General features: G+C 53.5%; 12 non-coding genes and 21 pseudogenes across 12 annotated transcripts; all 33 read right to left on the bottom strand.

Annotated features, from left to right (window-relative positions):
• Positions 1 to 422: 422 nt before the first annotated feature.
• LOC135589950 (5S ribosomal RNA) lies at positions 423 to 541 on the bottom strand. Its single transcript, XR_010477357.1, has one exon. It is a non-coding gene; the product is annotated as a 5S ribosomal RNA (ribosomal RNA).
• A 544-nt stretch (positions 542 to 1,085) lies between these two features.
• On the bottom strand, positions 1,086 to 1,204 carry LOC135590246 (5S ribosomal RNA). The gene has a single exon (XR_010477653.1). It is a non-coding gene; the product is annotated as a 5S ribosomal RNA (ribosomal RNA).
• A 502-nt stretch (positions 1,205 to 1,706) lies between these two features.
• Positions 1,707 to 1,825, bottom strand: LOC135589500 (5S ribosomal RNA). Its single transcript, XR_010476908.1, has one exon. It is a non-coding gene; the product is annotated as a 5S ribosomal RNA (ribosomal RNA).
• Positions 1,826 to 2,369: 544 nt separating this feature from the next.
• LOC135589667 (5S ribosomal RNA) lies at positions 2,370 to 2,488 on the bottom strand. Its single transcript, XR_010477074.1, has one exon. It is a non-coding gene; the product is annotated as a 5S ribosomal RNA (ribosomal RNA).
• Positions 2,489 to 3,032: 544 nt separating this feature from the next.
• LOC135591610 (5S ribosomal RNA) lies at positions 3,033 to 3,143 on the bottom strand (annotated as a pseudogene).
• Positions 3,144 to 3,687: 544 nt separating this feature from the next.
• Positions 3,688 to 3,798, bottom strand: LOC135591210 (5S ribosomal RNA; annotated as a pseudogene).
• A 544-nt stretch (positions 3,799 to 4,342) lies between these two features.
• Positions 4,343 to 4,461, bottom strand: LOC135590047 (5S ribosomal RNA). Its single transcript, XR_010477453.1, has one exon. It is a non-coding gene; the product is annotated as a 5S ribosomal RNA (ribosomal RNA).
• Positions 4,462 to 5,005: 544 nt separating this feature from the next.
• LOC135591609 (5S ribosomal RNA) lies at positions 5,006 to 5,116 on the bottom strand (annotated as a pseudogene).
• Positions 5,117 to 5,660: 544 nt separating this feature from the next.
• On the bottom strand, positions 5,661 to 5,771 carry LOC135591209 (5S ribosomal RNA; annotated as a pseudogene).
• Positions 5,772 to 6,315: 544 nt separating this feature from the next.
• Positions 6,316 to 6,434, bottom strand: LOC135590046 (5S ribosomal RNA). The gene has a single exon (XR_010477452.1). It is a non-coding gene; the product is annotated as a 5S ribosomal RNA (ribosomal RNA).
• A 544-nt stretch (positions 6,435 to 6,978) lies between these two features.
• Positions 6,979 to 7,089, bottom strand: LOC135591608 (5S ribosomal RNA; annotated as a pseudogene).
• Positions 7,090 to 7,633: 544 nt separating this feature from the next.
• Positions 7,634 to 7,744, bottom strand: LOC135591400 (5S ribosomal RNA; annotated as a pseudogene).
• A 544-nt stretch (positions 7,745 to 8,288) lies between these two features.
• LOC135589891 (5S ribosomal RNA) lies at positions 8,289 to 8,407 on the bottom strand. Its single transcript, XR_010477297.1, has one exon. It is a non-coding gene; the product is annotated as a 5S ribosomal RNA (ribosomal RNA).
• Positions 8,408 to 8,950: 543 nt separating this feature from the next.
• Positions 8,951 to 9,069, bottom strand: LOC135589959 (5S ribosomal RNA). The gene has a single exon (XR_010477365.1). It is a non-coding gene; the product is annotated as a 5S ribosomal RNA (ribosomal RNA).
• A 544-nt stretch (positions 9,070 to 9,613) lies between these two features.
• LOC135591438 (5S ribosomal RNA) lies at positions 9,614 to 9,732 on the bottom strand. The gene has a single exon (XR_010478524.1). It is a non-coding gene; the product is annotated as a 5S ribosomal RNA (ribosomal RNA).
• A 543-nt stretch (positions 9,733 to 10,275) lies between these two features.
• Positions 10,276 to 10,394, bottom strand: LOC135590392 (5S ribosomal RNA). The gene has a single exon (XR_010477800.1). It is a non-coding gene; the product is annotated as a 5S ribosomal RNA (ribosomal RNA).
• A 544-nt stretch (positions 10,395 to 10,938) lies between these two features.
• Positions 10,939 to 11,049, bottom strand: LOC135591573 (5S ribosomal RNA; annotated as a pseudogene).
• A 544-nt stretch (positions 11,050 to 11,593) lies between these two features.
• Positions 11,594 to 11,712, bottom strand: LOC135592060 (5S ribosomal RNA). The gene has a single exon (XR_010478825.1). It is a non-coding gene; the product is annotated as a 5S ribosomal RNA (ribosomal RNA).
• Positions 11,713 to 12,256: 544 nt separating this feature from the next.
• LOC135590894 (5S ribosomal RNA) lies at positions 12,257 to 12,375 on the bottom strand. The gene has a single exon (XR_010478297.1). It is a non-coding gene; the product is annotated as a 5S ribosomal RNA (ribosomal RNA).
• A 544-nt stretch (positions 12,376 to 12,919) lies between these two features.
• Positions 12,920 to 13,030, bottom strand: LOC135591208 (5S ribosomal RNA; annotated as a pseudogene).
• A 544-nt stretch (positions 13,031 to 13,574) lies between these two features.
• LOC135591572 (5S ribosomal RNA) lies at positions 13,575 to 13,685 on the bottom strand (annotated as a pseudogene).
• Positions 13,686 to 14,229: 544 nt separating this feature from the next.
• On the bottom strand, positions 14,230 to 14,340 carry LOC135591430 (5S ribosomal RNA; annotated as a pseudogene).
• Positions 14,341 to 14,884: 544 nt separating this feature from the next.
• LOC135591207 (5S ribosomal RNA) lies at positions 14,885 to 14,995 on the bottom strand (annotated as a pseudogene).
• A 544-nt stretch (positions 14,996 to 15,539) lies between these two features.
• On the bottom strand, positions 15,540 to 15,650 carry LOC135591206 (5S ribosomal RNA; annotated as a pseudogene).
• Positions 15,651 to 16,194: 544 nt separating this feature from the next.
• LOC135591534 (5S ribosomal RNA) lies at positions 16,195 to 16,305 on the bottom strand (annotated as a pseudogene).
• A 544-nt stretch (positions 16,306 to 16,849) lies between these two features.
• On the bottom strand, positions 16,850 to 16,960 carry LOC135591539 (5S ribosomal RNA; annotated as a pseudogene).
• Positions 16,961 to 17,504: 544 nt separating this feature from the next.
• LOC135591625 (5S ribosomal RNA) lies at positions 17,505 to 17,615 on the bottom strand (annotated as a pseudogene).
• A 544-nt stretch (positions 17,616 to 18,159) lies between these two features.
• LOC135591538 (5S ribosomal RNA) lies at positions 18,160 to 18,270 on the bottom strand (annotated as a pseudogene).
• A 544-nt stretch (positions 18,271 to 18,814) lies between these two features.
• LOC135591537 (5S ribosomal RNA) lies at positions 18,815 to 18,925 on the bottom strand (annotated as a pseudogene).
• Positions 18,926 to 19,255: 330 nt separating this feature from the next.
• LOC135591205 (5S ribosomal RNA) lies at positions 19,256 to 19,366 on the bottom strand (annotated as a pseudogene).
• A 544-nt stretch (positions 19,367 to 19,910) lies between these two features.
• Positions 19,911 to 20,021, bottom strand: LOC135591533 (5S ribosomal RNA; annotated as a pseudogene).
• Positions 20,022 to 20,565: 544 nt separating this feature from the next.
• LOC135591204 (5S ribosomal RNA) lies at positions 20,566 to 20,676 on the bottom strand (annotated as a pseudogene).
• A 544-nt stretch (positions 20,677 to 21,220) lies between these two features.
• On the bottom strand, positions 21,221 to 21,331 carry LOC135591425 (5S ribosomal RNA; annotated as a pseudogene).
• Between the last annotated feature and the right edge of the window lie 1,468 nt (positions 21,332 to 22,799).

Below are 22,799 nucleotides of genomic sequence, written 5' to 3'. Positions count from 1 at the left end.
ATCTCGGAATCGCCATTGTCGGATCCCTCCGATGCCCACGAGGCCGACCGCGTACCGGACACGGCAAGCGCGCGCCGAAACCATCGGGACTTTCTCGAACGAACTCGGAATCGCTATTGCGGCCCCATTCCGGAAAGCTCTCTCCGAGCCCCACGAGACTGACTGCGTAGCGGTCACGGCAAATTCCGAGGCCCAAAACCATCACCTCGGAGGTCGACGGGAGAGGTTTTGGCCGCTCGGGGCGCAAAAAGGAGTGCAACACGAGGACTTCCCAGGGGGTCACCCATCCTAGATGATGATTTCATTATTCTCCTGCTATATATATGTTAATGACATATTTATTGTAGGCCATAATGCTGGAAAAATTGAAAAGCTTAAAAGAGAGTTTTAAGTAAGTCTTTTGGCCGCTCGGGGCGCAAAAAGGAGTGCAACACGAGGACTTCCCAGGGGGTCACCCATCCTAGTACTACTCTCGCCCAAGCAGGTTTAACTTCGGAGTTTTGATGGGATCCGGTGCTTTAGTGCTGGTATGATCGCACTCGTTTTGTGTGCGTCGTCCCTCGCCTTTGTGCACGTCACGGACGGCGCATCGACGACCGGAGCCCCGAAACCTCTCGAACGATCTCGGAATCGCCATTGTCGGATCCCTCCGATGCCCACGAGGCCGACCGCGTACCGGACACGGCAAGCGCGCGCCGAAACCATCGGGACTTTCTCGAACGAACTCGGAATCGCTATTGCGGCCCCATTCCGGAAAGCTCTCTCCGAGCCCCACGAGACTGACTGCGTAGCGGTCACGGCAAATTCCGAGGCCCAAAACCATCGCCTCGGAGGTCGACGGGAGAGGTTTTGGCCGCTCGGGGCGCAAAAAGGAGTGCAACACGAGGACTTCCCAGGGGGTCACCCATCCTAGAACCATGTCTGGTCATTGTATGTTTTATGAAGAAATTTTTAGATGATGATTTCATTATTCTCCTGCTATATATATGTTAATGACATATTTATTGTTGGCCATAATGCTGGAAAAATTGAAAAGCTTAAAAGAGAGTTTTAAGTAAGTCTTTTGGCCGCTCGGGGCGCAAAAAGGAGTGCAACACGAGGACTTCCCAGGGGGTCACCCATCCTTGTACTACTCTCGCCCAAGCAGGCTTAACTTCGGAGTTCTGATGGGATCCGGTGCTTTAGTGCTGGTATGATCGTACTCGTTTTGTGTGCGTGGTCCCTCACCTTTGTGCACGTCGCGGACGGCGCATCGACGACCGGAGCCCCGAAACCTCTCGAACGATCTCGGAATCGCCATTGTCGGATCCCTCCGATGCCCACGAGGCCGACCGCGTACCGGACACGGCAAGCGCGCGCCGAAACCATCGGGACTTTCTCGAACGAACTCGGAATCGCTATTGCGGCCCCATTCCGGAAAGCTCTCTCCGAGCCCCACGAGACTGACTGCGTAGCGGTCACGGCAAATTCCGAGGCCCAAAACCATCACCTCGGAGGTCGACGGGAGAGGTTTTGGCCGCTCGGGGCGCAAAAAGGAGTGCAACACGAGGACTTCCCAGGGGGTCACCCATCCTAGATGATGATTTCATTATTCTCCTGCTATATATATGTTAATGACATATTTATTGTTGGCCATAATGCTGGAAAAATTGAAAAGCTTAAAAGAGAGTTTTAAGTAAGTCTTTTGGCCGCTCGGGGCGCAAAAAGGAGTGCAACACGAGGACTTCCCAGGGGGTCAGCCATCCTAGTACTACTCTCGCCCAAGCACGCTTAACTTCGGAGTTCTGATGGGATCCGGTGCTTTAGTGTTGGTATGATCGCACTCGTTTTGTGTGCGTCGTCCCTCGCCTTTGTGCACGTCGCGGACGGCGCATCGACGACCGGAGCCCCGAAACCTCTCGAACGATCTCGGAATCGCCATTGTCGGATCCCTCCGATGCCCACGAGGCCGACCGCGTACCGGACACGGCAAGCGCGCGCCGAAACCATCGGGACTTTCTCGAACGAACCCGGAATCGCTATTGCGGCCCCATTCCGGAAAGCTCTCTCCGAGCCCCACGAGACTGACTGCGTAGCGGTCACGGCAAATTCCGAGGCCCAAGACCATCACCTCGGAGGTCGACGGGAGAGGTTTTGGCCGCTCGGGGCGCAAAAAGGAGTGCAACACGAGGACTTCCCAGGGGGTCACCCATCCTAGAACCATGTCTGGTCATTGTATGTTTTATGAAGAAATTTTTAGATGATGATTTCATTATTCTCCTGCTATATATATGTTAATGACATATTTATTGTTGGCCATAATGCTGGAAAAATTGAAAAGCTTAAAAGAGAGTTTTAAGTAAGTCTTTTGGCCGCTCGGGGCGCAAAAAGGAGTGCAACACGAGGACTTCCCAGGGGGTCACCCATCCTAGTACTACTCTCGCCCAAGCAGGCTTAACTTCGGAGTTCTGATGGGATCCGGTGCTTTAGTGTTGGTATGATCGCACTCGTTTTGTGTGCGTCGTCCCTCGCCTTTGTGCACGTCGCGGACGGCGCATCGACGACCGGAGCCTCGAAACCTCTCGAACGATCTCGGAATCGCCATTGTCGGATCCCTCCGATGCCCACGAGGCCGACCGTGTATCGGACACGGCAAGCGCGCGCCGAAACCATCGGGACTTTCTCGAACGAACTCGGAATCGCTATTGCGGCCCCATTCCGGAAAGCTCTCTCCGAGCCCCACGAGACTGACTGCGTAGCGGTCACGGCAAATTCCGAGGCCCAAAACCATCGCCTCGGAGGTCGACGGGAGAGGTTTTGGCCGCTCGGGGCACAAAAAGGAGTGCAACACGAGGACTTCCCAGGGGGTCACCCATCCTAGAACCATGTCTGGTCATTGTATGTTTTATGAAGAAATTTTTAGATGATGATTTCATTATTCTCCTGCTATATATATGTTAATGACATATTTATTGTTGGCCATAATGCTGGAAAAATTGAAAAGCTTAAAAGAGAGTTTTAAGTAAGTCTTTTGGCCGCTCTGGGCGCAAAAAGGAGTGCAACACGAGGACATCCCAGGGGGTCACCCATCCTAGTACTACTCTCGCCCAAGCACGCTTAACTTCGGAGTTCTGATGGGATCCGGTGCTGGTATGATCGCACTCGTTTTGTGTGCGTCGTCCCTCGCCTTTGTGCACGTCGCGGACGGCGCATCGACGACCGGAGCCCCGAAACCTCTCGAACGATCTCGGAATCGCCATTGTCGGATCCCTCCGATGCCCACGAGGCCGACCGCGTACCGGACACGGCAAGCGCGCGCCGAAACCATCGGGACTTTCTCGAACGAACTCGGAATCGCTATTGCGGCCCCATTCCGGAAAGCTCTCTCCGAGCCCCACGAGACTGACTGCGTAGCGGTCACGGCAAATTCCGAGGCCCAAAACCATCGCCTCGGAGGTCGACGGGAGAGGTTTTGGCCGCTCGGGGCGCAAAAAGGAGTGCAACACGAGGACTTCCCAGGGGGTCACCCATCCTAGAACCATGTCTGGTCATTGTATGTTTTATGAAGAAATTTTTAGATGATGATTTCATTATTCTCCTGCTATATATATGTTAATGACATATTTATTGTTGGCCATAATGCTGGAAAAATTGAAAAGCTTAAAAGAGAGTTTTAAGTAAGTCTTTTGGCCGCTCGGGGCGCAAAAAGGAGTGCAACACGAGGACTTCCCAGGGGGTCACCCATCCTAGTACTACTCTCGCCCAAGCACGCTTAACTTCGGAGTTCTGATGGGATCCGGTGCTGGTATGATCGCACTCGTTTTGTGTGCGTCGTCCCTCGCCTTTGTGCACGTCGCGGACGGCTCATCGACGACCGGAGCCCCGAAACCTCTCGAACGATCTCGGAATCGCCATTGTCGGATCCCTCCGATGCCCACGAGGCCGACCGCGTACCGGACACGGCAAGCGCGCGCCGAAACCATCGGGACTTTCTCGAACGAACCCGGAATCGCTATTGCGACCCCATTCCGGAAAGCTCTCTCCGAGCCCCACGAGACTGACTGCGTAGCGGTCACGGCAAATTCCGAGGCCCAAAACCATCGCCTCGGAGGTCGACGGGAGAGGTTTTGGCCGCTCGGGGCGCAAAAAGGAGTGCAACACGAAGACTTCCCAGGGGGTCACCCATCCTAGAACCTTGTCTGGTCATTGTATGTTTTATGAAGAAATTTTTAGATGATGATTTCATTATTCTCCTGCTATATATATGTTAATGACATATTTATTGTTGGCCATAATGCTGGAAAAATTGAAAAGCTTAAAAGAGAGTTTTAAGTAAGTCTTTTGGCCGCTCGGGGCGCAAAAAGGAGTGCAACACGAGGACTTCCCAGCGGGTCACCCATCCTAGTACTACTCTCGCCCAAGCAGGCTTAACTTCGGAGTTCTGATGGGATCCGGTGCTTTAGTGTTGGTATGATCGCACTCGTTTTGTGTGCGTCGTCCCTCGCCTTTGTGCACGTCGCGGACGGCGCATCGACGACCGGAGCCTCGAAACCTCTCGAACGATCTCGGAATCGCCATTGTCGGATCCCTCCGATGCCCACGAGGCCGACCGTGTACCGGACACGGCAAGCGCGCGCCGAAACCATCGGGACTTTCTCGAACGAACTCGGAATCGCTATTGCGGCCCCATTCCGGAAAGCTCTCTCCGAGCCCCACGAGACTGACTGCGTAGCGGTCACGGCAAATTCCGAGGCCCAAAACCATCGCCTCGGAGGTCGACGGGAGAGGTTTTGGCCGCTCGGGGCACAAAAAGGAGTGCAACACGAGGACTTCCCAGGGGGTCACCCATCCTAGAACCATGTCTGGTCATTGTATGTTTTATGAAGAAATTTTTAGATGATGATTTCATTATTCTCCTGCTATATATATGTTAATGACATATTTATTGTTGGCCATAATGCTGGAAAAATTGAAAAGCTTAAAAGAGAGTTTTAAGTAAGTCTTTTGGCCGCTCTGGGCGCAAAAAGGAGTGCAACACGAGGACATCCCAGGGGGTCACCCATCCTAGTACTACTCTCGCCCAAGCACGCTTAACTTCGGAGTTCTGATGGGATCCGGTGCTGGTATGATCGCACTCGTTTTGTGTGCGTCGTCCCTCGCCTTTGTGCACGTCGCGGACGGCGCATCGACGACCGGAGCCCCGAAACCTCTCGAACGATCTCGGAATCGCCATTGTCGGATCCCTCCGATGCCCACGAGGCCGACCGCGTACCGGACACGGCAAGCGCGCGCCGAAACCATCGGGACTTTCTCGAACGAACTCGGAATCGCTATTGCGGCCCCATTCCGGAAAGCTCTCTCCGAGCCCCACGAGACTGACTGCGTAGCGGTCACGGCAAATTCCGAGGCCCAAAACCATCGCCTCGGAGGTCGACGGGAGAGGTTTTGGCCGCTCGGGGCGCAAAAATGAGTGCAACACGAGGACTTCCCAGGGGGTCACCCATCCTAGAACCATGTCTGGTCATTGTATGTTTTATGAAGAAATTTTTAGATGATGATTTCATTATTCTCCTGCTATATATATGTTAATGACATATTTATTGTTGGCCATAATGCTGGAAAAATTGAAAAGCTTAAAAGAGAGTTTTAAGTAAGTCTTTTGGCCGCTCGGGGCGCAAAAAGGAGTGCAACACGAGGACTTCCCAGGGGGTCACCCATCCTAGTACTACTCTCGCCCAAGCACGCTTAACTTCGGAGTTCTGATGGGATCCGGTGCTGGTATGATCGCACTCGTTTTGTGTGCGTCGTCCCTCGCCTTTGTGCACGTCGCGGACGGCTCATCGACGACCGGAGCCCCGAAACCTCTCGAACGATCTCGGAATCGCCATTGTCGGATCCCTCCGATGCCCACGAGGCCGACCGCGTACCGGACACGGCAAGCGCGCGCCGAAACCATCGGGACTTTCTCGAACGAACCCGGAATCGCTATTGCGGCCCCATTCCGGAAAGCTCTCTCCGAGCCCCACGAGACTGACTGCGTAGCGGTCACGGCAAATTCCGAGGCCCAAAACCATCGCCTCGGAGGTCGACGGGAGAGGTTTTGGCCGCTCGGGGCGCAAAAAGGAGTGCAACACGAAGACTTCCCAGGGGGTCACCCATCCTAGAACCTTGTCTGGTCATTGTATGTTTTATGAAGAAATTTTTAGATGATGATTTCATTATTCTCCTGCTATATATATGTTAATGACATATTTATTGTTGGCCATAATGCTGGAAAAATTGAAAAGCTTAAAAGAGAGTTTTAAGTAAGTCTTTTGGCCGCTCGGGGCGCAAAAAGGAGTGCAACACGAGGACTTCCCAGCGGGTCACCCATCCTAGTACTACTCTCGCCCAAGCAGGCTTAACTTCGGAGTTCTGATGGGATCCGGTGCTTTAGTGTTGGTATGATCGCACTCGTTTTGTGTGCGTCGTCCCTCGCCTTTGTGCACGTCGCGGACGGCGCATCGACGACCGGAGCCTCGAAACCTCTCGAACGATCTCGGAATCGCCATTGTCGGATCCCTCCGATGCCCACGAGGCCGACCGTGTACCGGACACGGCAAGCGCGCGCCGAAACCATCGGGACTTTCTCGAACGAACTCGGAATCGCTATTGCGGCCCCATTCCGGAAAGCTCTCTCCGAGCCCCACGAGACTGACTGCGTAGCGGTCACGGCAAATTCCGAGGCCCAAAACCATCGCCTCGGAGGTCGACGGGAGAGGTTTTGGCCGCTCGGGGCACAAAAAGGAGTGCAACACGAGGACTTCCCAGGGGGTCACCCATCCTAGAACCATGTCTGGTCATTGTATGTTTTATGAAGAAATTTTTAGATGATGATTTCATTATTCTCCTGCTATATATATGTTAATGACATATTTATTGTTGGCCATAATGCTGGAAAAATTGAAAAGCTTAAAAGAGAGTTTTAAGTAAGTCTTTTGGCCGCTCTGGGCGCAAAAAGGAGTGCAACACGAGGACATCCCAGGGGGTCACCCATCCTAGTACTACTCTCGCCCAAGCACGCTTAACTTCGGAGTTCTGATGGGATCCGGTGCTGGTATGATCGCACTCGTTTTGTGTGCGTCGTCCCTCGCCTTTGTGCACGTCGCGGACGGCGCATCGACGACCGGAGCCCCGAAACCTCTCGAACGATCTCGGAATCGCCATTGTCGGATCCCTCCGATGCCCACGAGGCCGACCGCGTACCGGACACGGCAAGCGCGCGCCGAAACCATCGGGACTTTCTCGAACGAACTCGGAATCGCTATTGCGGCCCCATTCCGGAAAGCTCTCTCCGAGCCCCACGAGACTGACTGCGTAGCGGTCACGGCAAATTCCGAGGCCCAAAACCATCGCCTCGGAGGTCGACGGGAGAGGTTTTGGCCGCTCGGGGCGCAAAAAGGAGTGCAACACGAGGACTTCCCAGGGGGTCACCCATCCTAGAACCAAGTCTGGTCATTGTATGTTTTATGAAGAAATTTTTAGATGATGATTTCATTATTCTCCTGCTATATATATGTTAATGACATATTTATTGTTGGCCATAATGCTGGAAAAATTGAAAAGCTTAAAAGAGAGTTTTAAGTAAGTCTTTTGGCCGCTCGGGGCGCAAAAAGGAGTGCAACACGAGGACTTCCCAGGGGGTCACCCAACCTAGTACTACTCTCGCCCAAGCACGCTTAACTTCGGAGTTCTGATGGGATCCGGTGCTGGTATGATCGCACTCGTTTTGTGTGCGTCGTCCCTCGCCTTTGTGCACGTCGCGGACGGCTCATCGACGACCGGAGCCCCGAAACCTCTCGAACGATCTCGGAATCGCCATTGTCAGATCCCTCCGATGCCCACGAGGCCGACCGCGTACCGGACACGGCAAGCGCGCGCCGAAACCTTCGGGACTTTCTCGAACGAACTCGGAATCGCTATTGCGGCCCCATTCCGGAAAGCTCTCTCCGAGCCCCACGAGACTGACTGCGTAGCGGTCACGGCAAATTCCGAGGCCCAAAAGCATCGCCTCGGAGGTCGACGGGAGAGGTTTTGGCCGCTCGGGGCGCAAAAAGGAGTGCAACACGAGGACTTCCCAGGGGGTCACCCATCCTAGAACCATGTCTGGTCATTGTATGTTTTATGAAGAAATTTTTAGATGATGATTTCATTATTCTCCTGCTATATATATGTTAATGACATATTTATTGTTGGCCATAATGCTGGAAAAATTGAAAAGCTTAAAAGAGAGTTTTAAGTAAGTCTTTTGGCCGCTCGGGGCGCAAAAAGGAGTGCAACACGAGAACTTCCCAGGGGGTCACCCATCCTAGTACTACTCTCGCCCAAGCAGTCTTAACTTCGGAGTTCTGATGGGATCCGGTGCTTTAGTGCTGGTATGATCGCACTCGTTTTGTGTGCGTCGTCCCTCGCCTTTGTGCATGTCGCGGACGGCGCATCGACGACCGGAGCCCCGAAACCTCTCGAACGATCTCGGAATCGCCATTGTCGGATCCCTCCGATGCCCACGAGGCCGACCGCGTACCGGATACGGCAAGCGCGCGCCGAAACCATCGGGACTTTCTCGAACGAACTCGGAATCGCTATTGCGGCCCCATTCCGGAAAGCTCTCTCCGAGCCCCACGAGACTGACTGCGTAGCGGTACCGGCAAATTCCGAGGCCCAAACCATCGCCTCGGAGGTCGACGGGAGAGGTTTTGGCCGCTCGGGGCGCAAAAAGTAGTGCAACACGAGGACTTCCCAGGGGGTCACCCATCCTAGAACCATGTCTGGTCATTGTATGTTTTATGAAGAAATTTTTAGATGATGATTTCATTATTCTCCTGCTATATATATATTAATGACATATTTATTGTTTGCCATAATGCTGGAAAAATTGAAAAGCTTAAAAGAGAGTTTTAAGTAAGTCTTTTGGCCGCTCGGGGCGCAAAAAGGAGTGCAACACGAGAACTTCCCAAGGGGTCACCCATCCTAGTACTACTCTCGCCCAAGCAGGCATAACTTCGGAGTTCTGATGGGATCCGGTGCTTTAGTGCTGGTATGATCACACTCATTTTGTGTGCGTCGTCCCTCGCCTTTGTGCACGTCGCGGACGGTGCATCGACGACCGGAGCCCCGAAACCTCTCGAACGATCTCGGAATCGCCATTGTCGGATCCCTCCGATGCCCACGAGGCCGACCGCGTACCGGACACGCCAAGCGCGCGCCGAAACCATCGGGACTTTCTCGAACGAACTCGGAATCGCTATTGCGGCCCCATTCCGGAAAGCTCTCTCCGAGCCCCACGAGACTGACTGCGTAGCGGTCACGGCAAATTCCGAGGCCCAAAACCATCGCCTCGGAGGTCGACGGGAGAGGTTTTGGCCTCTCGGGGCGCAAAAAGGAGTAAAACACGAGGACTTCCCAGGGGGTCACCCATCCTAGAACCATGTCTGGTCATTGTATGTTTTATGAAGAAATTTTTAGATGATGATTTCATTATTCTCCTGCTATATATATGTTAATGACATATTTATTGTTGGCCATAATGCTGGAAAAATTGAAAAGCTTAAAAGAGAGTTTTAAGTAAGTCTTTTGGCCGCTCGGGGCGCAAAAAGGAGTGCAAAACGAGGACTTCCCAGGGGGTCACCCATACTAGACCTACTCTCGCCAAAGCACGCTTAACTTCGGAGTTCTGATGGGATCCGGTGCTTTAGTGCTGGTATGATCGAACTCGTTTTGTGTGCGTCGTCCCTCGCCTTTGTGCACGTCGCGGACGGCGCATCGACGACCGGAGCCCCGAAACCTCTCGAACGATCTCGGAATCGCCATTGTCGGATCCCTCCGATGCCCACGAGGCCGACCGCGTACCGGACACGGCAAGCGCGCGACGAAACCATCGGGACTTTCTCGAACGAACTCGGAATCGCTATTGCGGCCCCATTCCGGAAAGCTCTCTCCGAGCCCCACGAGACTGACTGCGTAGCGGTACCGGCAAATTCCGAGGCCCAAACCATCGCCTCGGAGGTCGACGGGAGAGGTTTTGGCCGCTCGGGGCGCAAAAAGTAGTGCAACACGAGGACTTCCCAGGGGGTCACCCATCCTAGAACCATGTCTGGTCATTGTATGTTTTATGAAGAAATTTTTAGATGATGATTTCATTATTCTCCTGCTATATATATGTTAATGACATATTTATTGTTGGCCATAATGCTGGAAAAATTGAAAAGCTTAAAAGAGAGTTTTAAGTAAGTCTTTTGGCCGCTCGGGGCGTAAAAAGGAGTACAACACGAGAACTTCCCAGGGAGTCACCCATCCTAGTACTACTCTCGCCCGAGCGGGCTTAACTTCGGAGTTCTGATGGGATCCGGTGCTTTAGTGCTGGTATGATCGCACTCGTTTTGTGTGCGTCGTCCCTCGCCTTTGTTCACGTCGCGGAAGGCGCATCGACGACCGGAGCCCCGAAACCTCTCGAACGATCTCGGAATCGCCATTGTCGGATCCCTCCGATGCCCACGAGGCCGACCGCGTACCGGACACGGCAAGCGCGCGCCGAAACCATCGGGACTTTCTCGAACGAACTCGGAATCGCTATTGCGGCCCCATTCCGGAAAGCTCTCTCCGAGCCCCACGAGACTGACTGCGTAGCGGTCACGGCAAATTCCGAGGCCCAAAACCATCGCCTTAGAGGTCGACGGGAGAGGTTTTGGCGGCTCGGGGCGCAAAAAGGAGTGCAACACGAGGACTTCCCAGGGGGTCACCCATCCTAGAACCATGTCTGGTCATTGTATGTTTTATGAAGAAATTTTTAGATGATGATTTCGTTATTCTCCTGCTATATATATGTTAATGACATATTTATTGTTGGCCATAATGCTCGAAAAATTGAAAAGCTTTAAAGAGAGTTTTAAGTAAGTCTTTTGGCCGCTCGGGGTGCAAAAAGGAGTGCAACACGAGGACTTCCCAGGGGGTCACCCATCCTATTACTACTCTCGCCCAAGCACGCTTAACTTCGGAGTTCTGATGGGATCCGGTGCTGGTATGATCGCACTCGTTTTGTGTGCGTCGTCCCTCGCCTTTGTGCACGTCGCGGACGGCGCATCGACGACCGGAGCCCCGAAACCTCTCGAACGATCTCGGAATCGTTATTGTCGGATCCATCCGATGCCCACGAGGCCGACCGCGTACCGGACACGGCAAGCGCGCGCCGAAACCATCGGGACTTTCTCGAACGAATTCGGAATCGCTATTGCGGCCCCATTCCGGAAAGCTCTCTCCGAGCCCCACGAGACTGACTGTGTAGCGGTCACGGCAAATTCCGAGGCCCAAAACCATCGCCTCGGAGGTCGACGGGAGAGGTTTTGGCGGTTCGGGGCGCAAAAAGGAGTGCAACACGAGGACTTCCCAGGGGGTCACCCATCCTAGAACCATGTCTGGTCATTGTATGTTTTATGAAGAAATTTTTAGATGATGATTTCATTATTCTCCTGCTATATATATATTAATGACATATTTATTGTTTGCCATAATGCTGGAAAAATTGAAAAGCTTAAAAGAGAGTTTTAAGTAAGTCTTTTGGCCGCTCGGGGCGCAAAAAGGAGTGCAACACGAGAACTTCCCAAGGGGTCACCCATCCTAGTACTACTCTCGCCCAAGCAGGCTTAACTTCGGAGTTCGGATGGGATCCGGTGCTTTAGTGCTGGTATGATCACACTCATTTTGTGTGCGTCGTCCCTCGCCTTTGTGCACGTCGCGGACGGCGCATCGACGACCGGAGCCCCGAAACCTCTCGAACGATCTCGGAATCGCCATTGTCGGATCCCTCCGATGCCCACGAGGCCGACCGCGTACCGGACACGCCAAGCGCGCGCCGAAACCATCGGGACTTTCTCGAATGAACTCGGAATCGCTATTGCGGCCCCATTCCGGAAAGCTCTCTCCGAGCCCCACGAGACTGACTGCGTAGCGGTCACGGCAAATTCCGAGGCCCAAAACCATCGCCTCGGAGGTCGACGGGAGAGGTTTTGGCCTCTCGGGGCGCAAAAAGGAGTAAAACACGAGGACTTCCCAGGGGGTCACCCATCCTAGAACCGTGTCTGGTCATTGTATGTTTTATGAAGAAATTTTTAGATGATGATTTCATTATTCTCCTGCTATATATATGTTAATGACATATTTATTGTTGGCCATAATGCTGGAAAAATTGAAAAGCTTAAAAGAGAGTTTTAAGTAAGTCTTTTGGCCGCTCGGGGCGCAAAAAGGAGTGCAAAACGAGGACTTCCCAGGGGGTCACCCATACTAGACCTACTCTCGCCAAAGCACGCTTAACTTCGGAGTTCTGATGGGATCCGGTGCTTTAGTGCTGGTATGATCGCACTCGTTTTGTGTGCGTCGTCCCTCGCCTTTGTGCACGTCGCGGACGGCGCATCGACGACCGGAGCCCCGAAACCTCTCGAACGATCTCGGAATCGCCATTGTCGGATCCCTCCGATGCCCACGAGGCCGACAGCGTACCGGACACGGCAAGCGCGCGCCGAAACCATCGGGACTTTCTCGAACGAACTCGGAATCGCTATTGCGGCCCCATTCCGGAAAGCTCTCTCCCAGCCCCACGAGACTGACTGCGTAGCGGTCACGGCAAATTCCGAGGCCCAAAACCATCGCCTCGGAGGTCGACGGGAGAGGTTTTGGCGGTTCGGGGCGCAAAAAGGAGTGCAACACGAGGACTTCCCAGGGGGTCACCCATCCTAGAACCATGTCTGGTCATTGTATGTTTTATGAAGAAATTTTTAGATGATGATTTCATTATTCTCCTGCTATATATATGTTAATGACTTATTTATTGTTGGCCATAATGCTGGAAAAATTGAAAAGCTTAAAAGAGAGTTTTAAGTAAGTCTTTTGGCCGCTCGGGGCGCAAAAAGGAGTGCAACACGAGGACTTCCCAGGGGGTCACCCATCCTAGTACTACTCTCGCCCAAGCACGCTTAACTTCGGAGTTCTGATGGGATCCGGTGCTGGTATGATCGCACTCGTTTTGTGTGCGTCGTTCCTCGCCTTTGTGCACGTCGCGGACGGCGCATCGACGACCGGAGCCCCGAAACCTCTCGAACGATCTCGGAATCGCCATTGTCGGATCCCTCCGATGCCCACGAGGCCGACAGCATACCAGACACGGCAAGCGCGCGCCGAAACCATCGAGACTTTCTCGAACGAACTCGGAATCGCTATTGCGGCCCCATTCCGGAAAGCTCTCTCCGAGCCCCACGAGACTGACTGCGTAGCGGTCACGGCAAATTCCGAGGCCCAAAACCATCGCCTTAGAGGTCGACGGGAGAGGTTTTGGCGGCTCGGGGCGCAAAAAGGAGTGCAACACGAGGACTTCCCAGGGGGTCACCCATCCTAGAACCATGTCTGGTCATTGTATGTTTTATGAAGAAATTTTTAGATGATGATTTCATTATTCTCCTGCTATATATATGTTAATGACATATTTATTGTTGGCCATAATGCTCGAAAAATTGAAAAGCTTTAAAGAGAGTTTTAAGTAAGTCTTTTGGCCGCTCGGGGTGCAAAAAGGAGTGCAACACGAGGACTTCCCAGGGGGTCACCCATCCTATTACTACTCTCGCCCAAGCACGCTTAACTTCGGAGTTCTGATGGGATCCGGTGCTGGTATGATCGCACTCGTTTTGTGTGCGTCGTCCCTCGCCTTTGTGCACGTCGCGGACGGCGCATCGACGACCGGAGCCCCGAAACCTCTCGAACGATCTCGGAATCGTTATTGTCGGATCCATCCGATGCCCACGAGGCCGACCGCGTACCGGACACGGCAAGCGCGCGCCGAAACCATCGGGACTTTCTCGAACGAACTCGGAATCGCTATTGCGGCCCCATTCCGGAAAGCTCTCTCCGAGCCCCACGAGACTGACTGTGTAGCGGTCACGGCAAATTCCGAGGCCCAAAACCATCGCCTCGGAGGTCGACGGGAGAGGTTTTGGCGGTTCGGGGCGCAAAAAGGAGTGCAACACGAGGACTTCCCAGGGGGTCACCCATCCTAGAACCATGTCTGGTCATTGTATGTTTTATGAAGAAATTTTTAGATGATGATTTCATTATTCTCCTGCTATATATATGTTAATGACATATTTATTGTTGGCCATAATGCTGGAAAAATTGAAAAGCTTAAAAGAGAGTTTTAAGCAAGTCTTTTGGCCGCTCGGGGCGCAAAAAGGAGTGCAACACGAGGACTTCGCAGGGGGTCACCCATCCTAGTACTACTCTCGCCCAAGCACGCTTAACTTCGGAGTTCTGATGGGATCCGGTGCTGGTATGATCGCACTCGTTTTGTGTGCGTCGTCCCTCGCCTTTGTGCACGTCGCGGACGGCGCATCGACGACCGGAGCCCCGAAACCTCTCGAACGATCTCGGAATCGCCATTGTCGGATCCCTCCGATGCCCACGAGGCCGACCGCGTACCGGACACGGCAAGCGCGCGCCGAAACCATCGGGACTTTCTCGAACGAACTTGGAATCGCTATTGCGGCCCCATTCCGGAAAGCTCTCTCCGAGCCCCACGAGACTGACTGCGTAGCGGTCACGGCAAATTCCGAGGCCCAAAACCATCGCCTCGGAGGTCGACGGGAGAGGTTTTGGCGGCTCGGGGAGCAAAAAGGAGTGCAACACGAGGACTTCCCAGGGGGTCACCCATCCTAGAACCATGTCTGGTCATTGTATGTTTTATGAAGAAATTTTTAGATGATGATTTCATTATTCTCCTGCTATATATATGTTAATGACATATTTATTGTTGGCCATAATGCTGGAAAAATTGAAAAGCTTAAAAGAGAGTTTTAAGTAAGTCTTTTGGCCGCTCGGGGCGCAAAAAGGAGTGCAACACGAGGACTTCCCAGGGGGTCACCCATCCTAGTACTACTCTCGCCCAAGCACGCTTAACTTCGGAGTTCTGATGGGATCCGGTGCTGGTATGATCGCACTCGTTTTGTGTGCGTCGTCCCTCGCCTTTGTGCACGTCGCGGACGGCGCATCGACGACCGGAGCCCCGAAACCTCTCGAACGATCTCGGAATCGTCATTGTCGGATCCATCCGATGCCCACGAGGCCGACCGCGTACCGGACACGGCAAGCGCGCGCCGAAACCATCGGGACTTTCTCGAACGAACTCGGAATCTCTATTGCGGCCCCATTCTGGAAAGCTCTCTCCGAGCCCCACGAGACTGACTGTGTAGCGGTCACGGCAAATTCCGAGGCCCAAAACCATCGCCTCGGAGGTCGACGGGAGAGGTTTTGGCCGCTCGGGGCGCAAACAAGAGTGCAACACGAGGACTTCCTAGGGGGTCACCCATCCTAGAACCATGTCTGGTCATTGTATGTTTTATGAAGAAATTTTTAGATGATGATTTCAATATTCTCCTGCTATATATATGTTAATGACATATTTATTGTTGGCCATAATGCTGGAAAAATTGAAAAGCTTAAAAGAGAGTTTTAAGCAAGTCTTTTGGCCGCTCGGGGCGCAAAAAGGAGTGCAACACGAGGACTTCCCAGGGGGTCACCCATCCTAGTACTACTCTCGCCCAAGCACGCTTAACTTCGGAGTTCTGATGGGATCCGGTGCTGGTATGATCGCACTCGTTTTGTGTGCGTCGTCCCTCGCCTTTGTGCACGTCGCGGACGGCGCATCGACGACCGGAGCCCCGAAATCTCTCGAACGATCTCGGAATCGCCATTGTCTGATCCCTCCGATGCCCACGAGGCCGACCGCGTACCGGACACGGCAAGCGCGCGCCGAAACCATCGGGACTTTCTCGAACGAACTCGGAATCGCTATTGCGGCCCCATTCCGGAAAGCTCTCTCCGAGCCCCACGAGACTGACTGCGTAGCGGTCACGGCAAATTCCGAGGCCCAAAACCATCGCCTCGGAGGTCGACGGGAGAGGTTTTGGCGGCTCGGGGCGCAAAAAGGAGTGCAACACGAGGACTTCCCAGGGGGTCACCCATCCTAGAACCATGTCTGGTCATTGTATGTTTTATGAAGAAATTTTTAGATGATGATTTCATTATTCTCCTGCTATATATATGTTAATGACATATTTATTGTTGGCCATAATGCTGGAAAAATTGAAAAGCTTAAAAGAGAGTTTTAAGTAAGTCTTTTGGCCGCTCGGGGCGCAAAAAGGAGTGCAACACGAGGACTTCCCAGTGGGTCACCCATCCTAGTACTACTCTCGCCCAAGCACGCTTAACTTCGGAGTTCTGATGGGATCCGGTGCTGGTATGATCACACTCGTTTTGTGTGCGTCGTCCCTCGCCTTTGTGCACGTCGCGGACGGCGCATCGACGACCGGAGCCCCGAAACCTCTCGAACGATCTCGGAATCGTCATTGTCGGATCCATCCGATGCCCACGAGGCCGACCGCGTACCGGACACGGCAAGCGCGCGCCAAAACCATCGGGACTTTCTCGAACGAACTCGGAATCGCTATTGCGGCCCCATTCCGGAAAGCTCTCTCCGAGCCCCACGATACTGACTGTGTAGCGGTCACGGCAAATTCCGAGGCCCAAAACCATCGCCTCGGAGGTCGACGGGAGAGGTTTTGGCCGCTCGGGGCGCAAACAAGAGTGCAACACGAGGACTTCCTAGGGGGTCACCCATCCTAGAACCATGTCTGGTCATTGTATGTTTTATGAAGAAATTTTTAGATGATGATTTCAATATTCTCCTGCTATATATATGTTAATGACATATTTATTGTTGGCCATAATGCTGGAAAAATTGAAAAGCTTAAAAGAGAGTTTTAAGCAAGTCTTTTGGCCGCTCGGGGCGCAAAAAGGAGTGCAACACGAGGACTTCCCAGGGGGTCACCTATCCTAGTACTACTCTCGCCCAAGCACGCTTAACTTCGGAGTTCTGATGGGATCCGGTGCTGGTATGATCGCACTCGTTTTGTGTGCGTCGTCCCTCGCCTTTGTGCACGTCGCGGACGGCGCATCGACGACCGGAGCCCCGAAATCTCTCGAACGATCTCGGAATCGCCATTGTCTGATCCCTCCGATGCCCACGAGGCTGACCGCGTACCGGACACGGCAAGCGCGCGCCGAAACCATCGGGACTTTCTCGAACGAACTCGGAATCGCTATTGCGGCCCCATTCCGGAAAGCTCTCTCCGAGCCCCACGAGACTGACTGCGTAGCGGTCACGGCAAATTCCGAGGCCCAAAACCATCGCCTCGGAGGTCGACGGGAGAGGTTTTGGCGGCTCGGGGCGCAAAAAGGAGTGCAACACGAGGACTTCCCAGGGGGTCACCCATCCTAGAACCATGTCTGGTCATTGTATGTTTTATGAAGAAATTTTTAGATGATGATTTCATTATTCTCCTGCTATATATATGTTAATGACATATTTATTGTTGGCCATAATGCTGGAAAAATTGAAAAGCTTAAAAGAGAGTTTTAAGTAAGTCTTTTGGCCGCTCGGGGCGCAAAAAGGAGTGCAACACGAGGACTTCCCTGTGGGTCACCCATCCTAGTACTACTCTCGCCCAAGCACGCTTAACTTCGGAGTTCTGATGGGATCCGGTGCTGGTATGATCACACTCGTTTTGTGTGCGTCGTCCCTCGCCTTTGTGCACGTCGCGGACGGCGCATCGACGACCGGAGCCCCGAAACCTCTCGAACGATCTCGGAATCGTCATTGTCGGATCCATCCGATGCCCACGAGGCCGACCGCGTACCGGACACGGCAAGCGCGCGCCGAAACCATCGGGACTTTCTCGAACGAACTCGGAATCGCTATTGCGGCCCCATTCCGGAAAGCTCTCTCCGAGCCCCACGATACTGACTGTGTAGCGGTCACGGCAAATTCCGAGGCCCAAAACCATCGCCTCGGAGGTCGACGGGAGAGGTTTTGGCCGCTCGGGGCGCAAACAAGAGTGCAACACGAGGACTTCCTAGGGGGTCACCCATCCTAGAACCATGTCTGGTCATTGTATGTTTTATGAAGAAATTTTTAGATGATGATTTCAATATTCTCCTGCTATATATATGTTAATGACATATTTATTGTTGGCCATAATGCTGGAAAAATTGAAAAGCTTAAAAGAGAGTTTTAAGCAAGTCTTTTGGCCGCTCGGGGCGCAAAAAGGAGTGCAACACGAGGACTTCCCAGGGGGTCACCTATCCTAGTACTACTCTCGCCCAAGCACGCTTAACTTCGGAGTTCTGATGGGATCCGGTGCTGGTATGATCGCACTCGTTTTGTGTGCGTCGTCCCTCGCCTTTGTGCACGTCGCGGACGGCGCATCGACGACCGGAGCCCCGAAATCTCTCGAACGATCTCGGAATCGCCATTGTCTGATCCCTCCGATGCCCACGAGGCCGACCGCGTACCGGACACGGCAAGCGCGCGCCGAAACCATCGGGACTTTCTCGAACGAACTCGGAATCGCTATTGCGGCCCCATTCCGGAAAGCTCTCTCCGAGCCCCACGAGACTGACTGCGTAGCGGTCACGGCAAATTCCGAGGCCCAAAACCATCGCCTCGGAGGTCGACGGGAGAGGTTTTGGCGGCTCGGGGCGCAAAAAGGAGTGCAACACGAGGACTTCCCAGGGGGTCACCCATCCTAGAACCATGTCTGGTCATTGTATGTTTTATGAAGAAATTTTTAGATGATGATTTCATTATTCTCCTGCTATATATATGTTAATGACATATTTATTGTTGGCCAGAATGCTGGAAAAATTGAAAAGCTTAAAAGAGAGTTTTAAGTAAGTCTTTTGGCCGCTCGGGGCGCAAAAAGGAGTGCAACACGAGGACTTCCCAGGGGGTCACCTATCCTAGTACTACTCTCGCCCAAGCACGCTTAACTTCGGAGTTCTGATGGGATCCGGTGCTGGTATGATCGCACTCGTTTTGTGTGCGTCGTCCCTCGCCTTTGTGCACGTCGCGGACGGCGCATCGACGACCGGAGCCCCGAAATCTCTCGAACGATCTCGGAATCGCCATTGTCTGATCCCTCCGATGCCCACGAGGCCGACCGCGTACCGGACACGGCAAGCGCGCGCCGAAACCATCGGGACTTTCTCGAACGAACTCGGAATCGCTATTGCGGCCCCATTCCGGAAAGCTCTCTCCGAGCCCCACGAGACTGACTGCGTAGCGGTCACGGCAAATTCCGAGGCCCAAAACCATCGCCTCGGAGGTCGACGGGAGAGGTTTTGGCGGCTCGGGGCGCAAAAAGGAGTGCAACACGAGGACTTCCCAGGGGGTCACCCATCCTAGTACTACTCTCGCCCAAGCACGCTTAACTTCGGAGTTCTGATGGGATCCGGTGCTGGTATGATCGCACTCGTTTTGTGTGCGTCGTCCCTCGCCTTTGTGCACGTCGCGGACGGCGCATCGACGACCGGAGCCCCGAAATCTCTCGAACGATCTCGGAATCGCCATTGTCTGATCCCTCCGATGCCCACGAGGCCGACCGCGTACCGGACACGGCAAGCGCGCGCCGAAACCATCGGGACTTTCTCGAACGAACTCGGAATCGCTATTGCGGCCCCATTCCGGAAAGCTCTCTCCGAGCCCCACGAGACTGACTGCGTAGCGGTCACGGCAAATTCCGAGGCCCAAAACCATCGCCTCGGAGGTCGACGGGAGAGGTTTTGGCGGCTCGGGGCGCAAAAAGGAGTGCAACACGAGGACTTCCCAGGGGGTCACCCATCCTAGAACCATGTCTGGTCATTGTATGTTTTATGAAGAAATTTTTAGATGATGATTTCATTATTCTCCTGCTATATATATGTTAATGACATATTTATTGTTGGCCAGAATGCTGGAAAAATTGAAAAGCTTAAAAGAGAGTTTTAAGTAAGTCTTTTGGCCGCTCGGGGCGCAAAAAGGAGTGCAACACGAGGACTTCCCAGTGGGTCACCCATCCTAGTACTACTCTCGCCCAAGCACGCTTAACTTCGGAGTTCTGATGGGATCCGGTGCTGGTATGATCACACTCGTTTTGTGTGCGTCGTCCCTCGCCTTTGTGCACGTCGCGGACGGCGCATCGACGACCGGAGCCCCGAAACCTCTCGAACGATCTCGGAATCGTCATTGTCGGATCCATCCGATGCCCACGAGGCCGACCGCGTACCGGACACGGCAAGCGCGCGCCGAAACCATCGGGACTTTCTCGAACGAACTCGGAATCGCTATTGCGGCCCCATTCCGGAAAGCTCTCTCCGAGCCCCACGATACTGACTGTGTAGCGGTCACGGCAAATTCCGAGGCCCAAAACCATCGCCTCGGAGGTCGACGGGAGAGGTTTTGGCCGCTCGGGGCGCAAACAAGAGTGCAACACGAGGACTTCCTAGGGGGTCACCCATCCTAGAACCATGTCTGGTCATTGTATGTTTTATGATGAAATTTTTAGATGATGATTTCAATATTCTCCTGCTATATATATGTTAATGACATATTTATTGTTGGCCATAATGCTGGAAAAATTGAAAAGCTTAAAAGAGAGTTTTAAGCAAGTCTTTTGGCCGCTCGGGGCGCAAAAAGGAGTGCAACACGAGGACTTCCCAGGGGGTCACCCATCCTAGTACTACTCTCGCCCAAGCACGCTTAACTTCGGAGTTCTGATGGGATCCGGTGCTGGTATGATCGCACTCGTTTTGTGTGCGTCGTCCCTCGCCTTTGTGCACGTCGCGGACGGCGCATCGACGACCGGAGCCCCGAAATCTCTCGAACGATCTCGGAATCGCCATTGTCTGATCCCTCCGATGCCCACGAGGCCGACCGCGTACCGGACACGGCAAGCGCGCGCCGAAACCATCGGGACTTTCTCGAACGAACTCGGAATCGCTATTGCGGCCCCATTCCGGAAAGCTCTCTCCGAGCCCCACGAGACTGACTGCGTAGCGGTCACGGCAAATTCCGAGGCCCAAAACCATCGCCTCGGAGGTCGACGGGAGAGGTTTTGGCGGCTCGGGGCGCAAAAAGGAGTGCAACACGAGGACTTCCCAGGGGGTCACCCATCCTAGAACCATGTCTGGTCATTGTATGTTTTATGAAGAAATTTTTAGATGATGATTTCATTATTCTCCTGCTATATATATGTTAATGACATATTTATTGTTGGCCATAATGCTGGAAAAATTGAAAAGCTTAAAAGAGAGTTTTAAGTAAGTCTTTTGGCCGCTCGGGGCGCAAAAAGGAGTGCAACACGAGGACTTCCCAGTGGGTCACCCATCCTAGTACTACTCTCGCCCAAGCACGCTTAACTTCGGAGTTCTGATGGGATCCGGTGCTGGTATGATCGCACTCGTTTTGTGTGCGTCGTCCCTCGCCTTTGTGCACGTCGCGGACGGCGCATCGACGACCGGAGCCCCGAAACCTCTCGAACGATCTCGGAATCGTCATTGTCGGATCCATCCGATGCCCACGAGGCCGACCGCGTACCGGACACGGCAAGCGCGCGCCGAAACCATCGGGACTTTCTCGAACGAACTCGGAATCGCTATTGCGGCCCCATTCCGGAAAGCTCTCTCCGAGCCCCACGAGACTGACTGCGTAGCGGTCACGGCAAATTCCGAGGCCCAAAACCATTGTTGAATCTCGGATTTTGATGATGAAGTCAATTGTCATTTGTTGTCTAATCTATGTGTTGAGATAAGTGTGCAGGATTAACTACGATGAAAGATAGACAAGCAGCAGGAGTTGCGCCGGAGTCAAGTTCATGATCACGTTGGGAGTTCGAGAGTTCGACGGAAGTACGGACGGTCGTCGGAGGTTCTGCGGGAACAGATCCGAGAAGTCCAGAAGCTTGCCAAGCGAAGCTCGTCGGAACTCGCCAAGTGGATCGTCGCAAAGTCCAGGAGTTTGCCGGAAGTCCGCAGAAGCATCACCGAGGGTTCATCGGATGATCGACGGAAGTTCGCCGGAAACTCGCTGGAAAAAGCAATTGACGTACCGAAGCAAAGCTGCAGAAATTGTCTTAGATTTAATCGTAGTTAGCACGGTGATTAAGTTAGAAATGGGAGGTGATCCCATTAGCTTAATCCTGGGGCAATTGGGCCCCTGAAGAACTCAAGTTGGGTCGAATGGTTCAACCCATTCGAACCCAAGAAGCTGTGGGAGGTGCAACCGCCCAGGCAGGGAGGTGCAACCGCCCAGGCTAAGTCTCCCAGCGAGACTGGGCGGTGCAACCGCTCCAGCCAGGCGGTGCAACCGCCCAGGCTAAGTCTCCCAGCGAGACTGGGAGGTGCAACCGCTCCAGCCAGGCGGTGCAACCGCCCAGGGCTCAGTCTCCAAGCGAGACTGGGCGGTGCAACCTCCTCTGTCAAGCGGTAGCACCGCCTGAGCTCAAGTTTCGAGCTCTGCCTGGTGATGCAATCACCGAGCTCAGTCTTCAAGCTCTGGAAGAGAAGTACGACCTCTCTGGCCAGGAGATGCACAGCCTAAGCTCAGTCTTCGAGCTCTGGCAGAGAGGTGCAACCACCTCTGGCAGAGAGGTGCAACCACCTCTGGCAGAAAGGGGCGATCACCTCTGGCAGAGAAGAGAAACTTCTCTGGTCAGGAGATGCACCGCCTGAGCTCGGTCTTCGAGCTCTGGCAGGAAGGTGCAACCACCCCTGACAGAGAAGGTGGAACCGTCCGAGCTCAGTCTTCGAGCTCTGCCAGGCGGTGCCACCTCTCCAGTCGAGAGGTGCAACCGCCTGAGCTCAGACTTCGAGCTCTGCCAGGCGGTGCCACCTCTCCAGTCAAGAGGTGCAACCGCCTGATCCCGGAATTC

This window comes from Musa acuminata, chromosome BXJ1-8 (genome assembly GCF_036884655.1).
Source record: "Musa acuminata AAA Group cultivar baxijiao chromosome BXJ1-8, Cavendish_Baxijiao_AAA, whole genome shotgun sequence".
Classification (NCBI taxonomy): domain Eukaryota; kingdom Viridiplantae; phylum Streptophyta; class Magnoliopsida; order Zingiberales; family Musaceae; genus Musa; species Musa acuminata.
Note: the sequence above shows the minus strand (reverse complement) of the source record. Positions and strands in the feature narration are given on the sequence as shown.